Below are 8,067 nucleotides of genomic sequence, written 5' to 3' on the forward strand. Positions count from 1 at the left end.
GGTAACCTCTATGTAGGTAGTCTGGGTGCGCTCTGTGGTCTTGTCAGTCACTCTGCATAGGTAATGTGTTTGAGTGCATTGACACAGTTACTTACGTATGACTGTGTCCTTCCCCATATCTGTAGCTGTCATGGGAGGTACATACCGTGTAGGACATTGTGGGGTGTAGAGGGGTACAGTGACCTACATGTCCATAGGTGACACACCATGTCTGCTGACCCATACCATGTACAGGTATTACAGGACTAGTGTGCCACTGTGTATATCAATGGGGAGCCTATTGTACACTTGTTGCCCCTGTTCCCCCCTGACACATGCAGTGGTGGGCAGGCATGCACATATGTGGTGGTTACTGGTGTCAGTGTTTTGGAATGGGGTATGGTACTCCAGTATCCACACTGGTGTTCATTCCATGTCTTTGTCACCAGGCACCTGTTGCAATACATCTGCACACATGTGACTCACTCAGTATATACACATATATATATATATATATATATATATATATATATATATATATATATATATATATATATATATATATATATATATATATATATATATATATATATATATATATATATATATATATATATATATATATATATATATATATATATATATATATATATATATATATATATATATATATATATATATATATATATATATATATATATATATATATATAGCTATAGATATATAGATATAGATATGGGGAGAGAGGGGAGAGAGAGAGAGAGAGAGAGAGACAGAGGGAGAGAGAGTGAGAGGGGTGGGACAGAGAGAGAGAGATAGTCATATACAGACATATCTGTAGACAGTCAGATCTGTCTGTATATGTATATGTATCTACATATATCTATATATGTATGTGTGTATTACATATATCTGTACGTACATATTCTATCAATCTCGATGTCTGTGCAGTAACTGAAACCTGGTTCAAGGCTCCTGTGAGCACCCCAGTGCTGCCAGGCTATACCTCGTATCATGCTTTTCGGCCACAAAACACGGGCCAAACCATAAAAGGAGGGGGAGTGTCCATATTCATCATGGACACCCACACCTCCAGGTTAGTGGCAACACATGAAGCATCAGAGACCATCCAGGTGCAACTAACCGTAGGCAAAACTGCTATACAACTGGTAGCATGTTACAGACCACCCTCCCAATCTCAGGAACCCCATTCAGCCTTCCTGAAGACATTGGAGGATATGAATGTCTCACCAAACACCATCATATTGGGAGACTTCAACTACCCTAACATAGACTGGGTGCATTATTCTAGCCCAAACACCCTAGCCCAAAGGTTCCTGGAATTCATAAATTCAAATGCAATGGAACAGCTAGTCACCTCTCCCACAAGGGGAGATAATATACTTGACCTGATCATCACAAACATGGGGACAATGTGCTCCACACCGGAAGTATACCCCTCACTAGTGAGATCTGACCACAAACTAATCACCCTGGATATACATATCCCACCTCCACCCCCAACACAAAAGACTACAGTGAAAAACTTCTCAAAAGCCAACTTTACACTTCTTAAAACTGAGATGGTATCCTTTAAGCCCACTGGGCCAGTGGAAACCACATCCCACAATGCAGAATCCTTCACAAATGCTTTCTACGGACATCTCCAAGAATGCATGGATCATGCAATCCCAAATAAAACTAAGACCCTCTCCACCAAGGGCAGGCATCCTGTCTGGTGGACCCCAGCCATAAACAAATTGTATAACAAAAGAAGGTAGCTACTTCACGACAGAGCAAAATCCCATAAAGAGAAGGCATCTGTGATCAGCACAAGTAGAAAGCTATGTTCTCTCATAAAAACATCCAAGGCCAACTTTGAGAAAAATCGCTATGGACACTAAAGATAACCACAAGGCCTTCTTCTGCCATGTTAGAAACCTGGGCAGAAATGGTCAGATATGTTCAGAGTTAGTTCACAATGACAAAAAATACACTGAACCCACAGATATTGCCAACATTCTGGCAGACAGGTTCAGTGCAAATTTCTCCCCTCCCTCACCCCCAAAAGAAGAAATACTTATCCCAGCTGAATGTAACCTCCCTGTCATCCCAGATGTCCAGGTGAGAACCGCCCTCAGCAAAGCTAAAAACACAGCATCAATGGGACCTGACGGTATCCCAGGTTGCGTGCTACGTGAACTCCAAGAGGAGCTAAACCCGCACATAAAACTGCTATTTAACTGTAGCCTTACTACATGATATGTACCTGAACACTGGCGTACAGCAACAGTAGTCCCACTCCACAAAGGAGGCACCTCTACAGACCCTGGTAACTACCACCCCATAAGCTTAACCAGCCTGGTCTGCAATGCTATGGAAAGAATCATTATGGAACTCATAAACAGAGACATTGGGGACTTACAGACACCTGATCCCACCCAGTTCGGCTTTGTAAAGAGCAGATCCTGCCTTTTGAACCTGGTTGACTTTTTCGAAACAGTCACTAGAGCCATTGACGAGGGCAAAGCAGTCCATACAGCCTACCTGGACTTGGCTAGAGCTTTTGACACAATACCCCACTCCGGCATCATAGACAAGCTCAACAGCTGAAATGTAAATCCATATGTCACAAGATGGGTTGCAAACTGGTTAAAGGATAGAACCTATAAAGTCAAAATCGCTGGAGACATGTCAGACTCAAAGCCAGTCACAAGTGGTGTCCCACAGAGCTCTGTCCTGGGACCCCTCTTGTTCGGCATTTATTCCTCAGATGTGAAAGCAAACATGGGAGGGTTGTGGCTGACAAAGTTCGCAGACGACTGCAAACTAGGCACCATAGTCGATACACCAACTGACACATACATCCTACAGAAAGACCTCACTGAAACGGACAACTGGTGCCGGAGTCATGGCCTTAAACTAAATGCCAAATAATGTATAGTCATCCCCTTTGGGAAAAACAAAGTACCTACAAATTATCACATAGACAGTAACCCAGTGAGTACGGAAAAAGTAATCAGAGACCTGGGGACCCAAGTCGATAGTGACCTCTCATTTGACACCCACGTTGCCAAAGTGGTTAGAAAGACTTTCTACCTTGCCCACCTTATCATGAAGGGATTCACATCCAAATCAAAGGAGGTCATTGTAGCCCTATACTCCCTTATCAGGCCCATGATTGAGTACTATGCCCCATTTGGTATGTACCTCACCCGGCACTTGCAACAGCTAGAGAGACCCCAAAAGTACCGCACCAAGAGGATCAAGGGTCTCCAACATATGTCATATGCTGCCAGACTAAAGAAACTCCAGCTCTATTCAGTAGCATACCACCTACTTAGAGGTGATCTGTGCCTGACGTACAAGGCCATGTCCAATCAGGAAATGATGGACATGCTCCACCTCAAATAATCCAAATCCATCAGAACCACGAGAGCTAAAGATTTAAACCGCAGCACAAATATGAATAGGACATGCTGGAGGGACAGATTCATAACTCAGAGGCTTCCCATACTCTGGAACAGAATCCCAGTTCATGTTAGGCAGAGCCCCTCACTGACTCTCTTCAAGAGAAATCTTGACGAGTGGATGGGAGATCGTAGATTTACCCCAGGGGTCATCTCTGTGTCACTACTAGACAGAGGCACAGTAAGCTAATTCTATTATGTAAGGGGGTCTTCACTGTGCCACTACTAGACAGAGGCACAGTATTCTAAATCTATTCTGTACACTTTTGTACCATTACATGGGGTGGCGAAAGCCACATCACTATGGCTAGGCTTATAAATGCCCCACGGCAGATAGTCTAGTACTAAACTATGAAACTGTGAAACTATATATGTCTATGTATTTTACATCCCTCTGTATCTATGTATACATATATGAATATTATATATACATATATACATACATATCTTGATATACATACGTATACATACGTATACACATGATAGATATATATATAATCCTTTTTAGTTACACATATGTATACACACACTAATGTACTGATGAACATCCATTACTGTACAACCTACATTTTACATTGCACTCCAATCTACATCGATATGTGCACATAGCTACCTTCACATACATATGTATGTACAGCCTTCAGTGACAGTTGCAGTATGTCCCTTGCCCTATGCACATCTTCATATGCATAGATACAGACCAATAACACGTATGGAGGGTTCACAGTATGTATACTATTATATTAGTACTTTACATTACCTGTGTTTGTTGCAGCTGTTTGCGTTGGCTTTCTAATAGTTGGTCTGCTGTCAACTTGTTTGGTTTGTTGTTATATATTTTTTTATTTCTTTCTTTCTCTTTCTCTTTCTCTTTCTCTTTCTCTTTCTCCTTCTCTTTCTCTCTCTCTCTCTCTCTCTCTGTCTCTACCTCCAGAGGGTGCAATGAAAGTATTGCATGTGTGGACTGGGAGTACAGGATGCTTTTGTAGGTATCTGCACATGTCTATGTGATGGTCTCTGCACCAATTGTTAGCCAGCATTTACTAATTGCTTGCAGCCTGTTGTGTAGTGATTGCAGTTCTCACTGTGATTTCAGGACAGTACTATAAAAAAGTTTGTTAGGTAGGCGTAGCTCTTTCAGATTATCAGGGTGGGGACCATGCTGGTATGCTGTGGACACTGTTCTGTGAGTGTAAGGGTTGGTATGTCTCTCATATTTCAGGCTGTGTTGTAGACACTGCAATGCATGTTGTACTGTAACCTGAGTATTCCTTCCTCCAGTTTCCTCTTCTCAGTGTGTATGTAAACTGACACCTACGACTAGTAATACTATGTATATGGATGTGTGTGCTTTCCTGTGGGAAGTGTGGTGTAACTGGTATATAGCAGTGGCTCTTGCAATCTGTTGCTAAGGCTTCAATATTTGCCCTTTACATTCACTCTTTGTATGCCTGCTAGGTGTCTTTCCTGTAATGTGTTGCTATGGCTTTCCTATTTTCCATTTACATTCATAGCTTGTAATGCTTGCTATATCTGTTTGAGCAGCAATTCCCTATGTGTTTGTTGTGGTAGGGTGGTACTGCATGCAGTGTGGTCTGGGTGTGGGCCTTGACACTTAGAAAGATATATGATCATGCTGCTGAGCAGGCCTCAGATACTCTCAGGTGCATCTTTTATCAGCCTCATGGAATGGTGCATATCAGTGGGATACACCCATGAAATATTCTGATATTCTGCAGTTGTGACTGTGGGTTATTTTGAGCATATGTATTACTACACCATTTGTGACGTGCAAGTGGTGCATAATTTCAGTAATTCATAGTTACCATTGCATGTGTTGTAACACCTTTCTGCCTACTGTTAGTACATTTCACAGGGAGTCAGTGGGGCACAGTTGACATTTGTTTTCAAATCAGGGACATCCCTGTAACTCAGTCACAGTTGGTATGTCTGGGCTCTTAACTATTCAACTATGGCAGTGTTTATCCTGCTTTGAGTATGTGTGTGGCTTGCCAGGTGCTACTGTGACATTATTACCTACTAGCTACCAACTAGCATGGCTGTTTCTCTTCACACAGTAATATTTTACATATCCACTAGATTTGACAGTAAATATAAATGACGTGCTTTGTGTACTAGACTTGCTATATTCCCTTTACATTAATTCCTACTATTTCATGATATATTTCTTTCAGCACAATGTTCTAGTATAGCAGTCATGGCTTAGTGGTAAGTCATGCAGACTACTGTTTCCAAGGTCCTGGGTTCGAGACTGACAGAGGAATTTTATTTTGCTGCTGAGCAAACTACAGGCCTTGTCATTCAGAGTGACTAAGGCACTTTTAAGCAGTTGTAAGCGGGTTAGCGCTGGTTTGTGCAGAGTTCACGCATGCGCACTGTCGCTTACCTTCGCACACACACACTTAGCTAAGCGCACAGAAGCGCACACCCACTTACTACTGCTTAAAAGTGCTTACTCTCGCGCACACCCGCGCTAATTTCTTTGAAAGAAAAGAAAATGGGGAGATAGGAAAGTGGTGAAAAAGGGGGCACAAAGAGGGTAGGACAGTAGGAAAACAAGCTCGAGATTTGCAGGAGGGATGCAGGAAAGGCCCATAGCTGCCCATTTCTTTATCAGCAACAGCTGTGCATATGTTTGTAATTTGGTGTGAAATTTGAAACCTTCCACCCCTGAGAGAGGGGTGAGGACAACAATATTTGTTGTACAGCCAATTGTAATTGCCAGTTTACATGTCCAGCAGACATGTGTGCGAAATGGGCAGCTATGTATGGGGCATAATTTTTTTGTGGGAACAGAGTGCCCTTTTTTTTTTTCAGGTGAGAGTGGAATGTTAGGTACACGAAGTAGGTATAGATGGGGAGGTAGGTAGGGGAGGTTAACAGACAAGACAAACAAGACGCATACAGGGGTGGTGTATGACACATGTGGGGGGATACACAATTGACGGGGATGGATGTTTGGATATCTCGAGCCCATGAGCCCACAGACGGCAACAGTGGAACTGAGATCCCCACCCATGGGCAGTTGCCACTGTGCCTTCACTGCCCAGGATGGGGATATGCTGGGGGTTGTGTAGGACAGGCAGCAGGCATGCCCGTGAGTTGTGCCACCCATGCCTCAAGCTGGCGTAGGGCCCAAGCACAGCATGCCTGATCTCCCTACGTACCACAGTCCGGACACTGCGGAGGGTGAGTGGATGTTCTCCTCTGGCCACGCTTGCAGAGAGGGGATGAGCCCCATCCCCTGCAGTGCTTCCACCCACAGGTGGCACAGGGCCACCGGAGGAGGGTCCGGCCTGAGCACTACTGCCAGGTGCACTCGCCAGCTGAGGTGGGAGAGGTGGGTCCGCTGGAACCCGCCTTCCCTGTCATCCTATGTTTTGCATTATTTTATGACAGTTTGGGTTAGTAACATACAATAATATTCACAATTAGTTGTAACAGCATGCATTAGTATTCCCATTAACCAAACACCCATAAATTCAAGCCATTGAACAGCAAGCATAACAAATGCATAATTTGAACAACAATACACAATCCAACAACATGCAGGGTTGATTGATGGCAACAGGCCATCAGGTCTGGATGTATGAACAGGGCACATGCATCAACGTACATGCAAATATGTATGAACCAACAGGACAAATGTCCAGGGGAGTTAATTGTGAATACACATACCCATTTCATGTGGAATGGATTATTTGTGGTTATAGGGTAGGGTGAAGAAATATTTCATTAACAACTTCAAATACCTATACATATGCTGTACATTTCTACTAGCTGCAGATATATACACACTACAGGTTTGACTACAGTTTCCTATGTGTAAACTTACGCATGTTGGTGATGGGAATGTTACTGCTACATTAATATACATTGCATTTTTATTCATACACATTCATATCTGGCTCTGTTCAGCTACAGCATCCTGCTACATTTGCTTTATATGGCTCTAGACAACTGTGGATGTTTGGTATTTCATACAACCATACTATCTGCATATTGCAAACGTACAGCAACATATCCAAATTGCGGGACACACATTCCAGCTTCAGTACTTTATTCCACACATTTCACTGTTTGGTTGTGCCTGTCACATTCATTTCATGCTGTACTGACTGCAGTATACTTTATTCAGGAGTTATTACAACTTTATTGGTGGATTCATACCTCTTTCTCACACTCTCACTTGTTTTATTTTTACAATTCAGGATGGTACTTAATTCTAGGCTTTATTGACATGTTTTACTTGGTTACAACAATCCTTTCCAACAGTCTCACTTGTGTCATGTTTCAGATTTTAAATGGGGATAGATTTCCCACATGTGTTTTACTCATCTTGTGTAGCTGTAATTTACAGCCTGCTGCAGGTTATGTACTATTACATTACAGGTGGAACATCTTTATTTCAGACTTGTTTCATTTTTATTTTTGGATTACAGGCTGCATCACACTTATGTAATCACACAGTACTAGCAGAATCTCTCTTACACTGTTACTTGCACTTTTTATTAATAAGTGACTACACTGCACTCTTTTGCAAGCTGTCATACTTATATTTTTTAACAGTTACAGGGAGATGATTACTAACCTGCCT

The sequence above is a fragment of the Protopterus annectens genome, chromosome 12.part0 (assembly GCF_019279795.1).
Source record: "Protopterus annectens isolate FY-2018-M chromosome 12.part0, PAN1.0, whole genome shotgun sequence".
In the NCBI taxonomy this organism is placed as follows: domain Eukaryota; kingdom Metazoa; phylum Chordata; order Ceratodontiformes; family Protopteridae; genus Protopterus; species Protopterus annectens.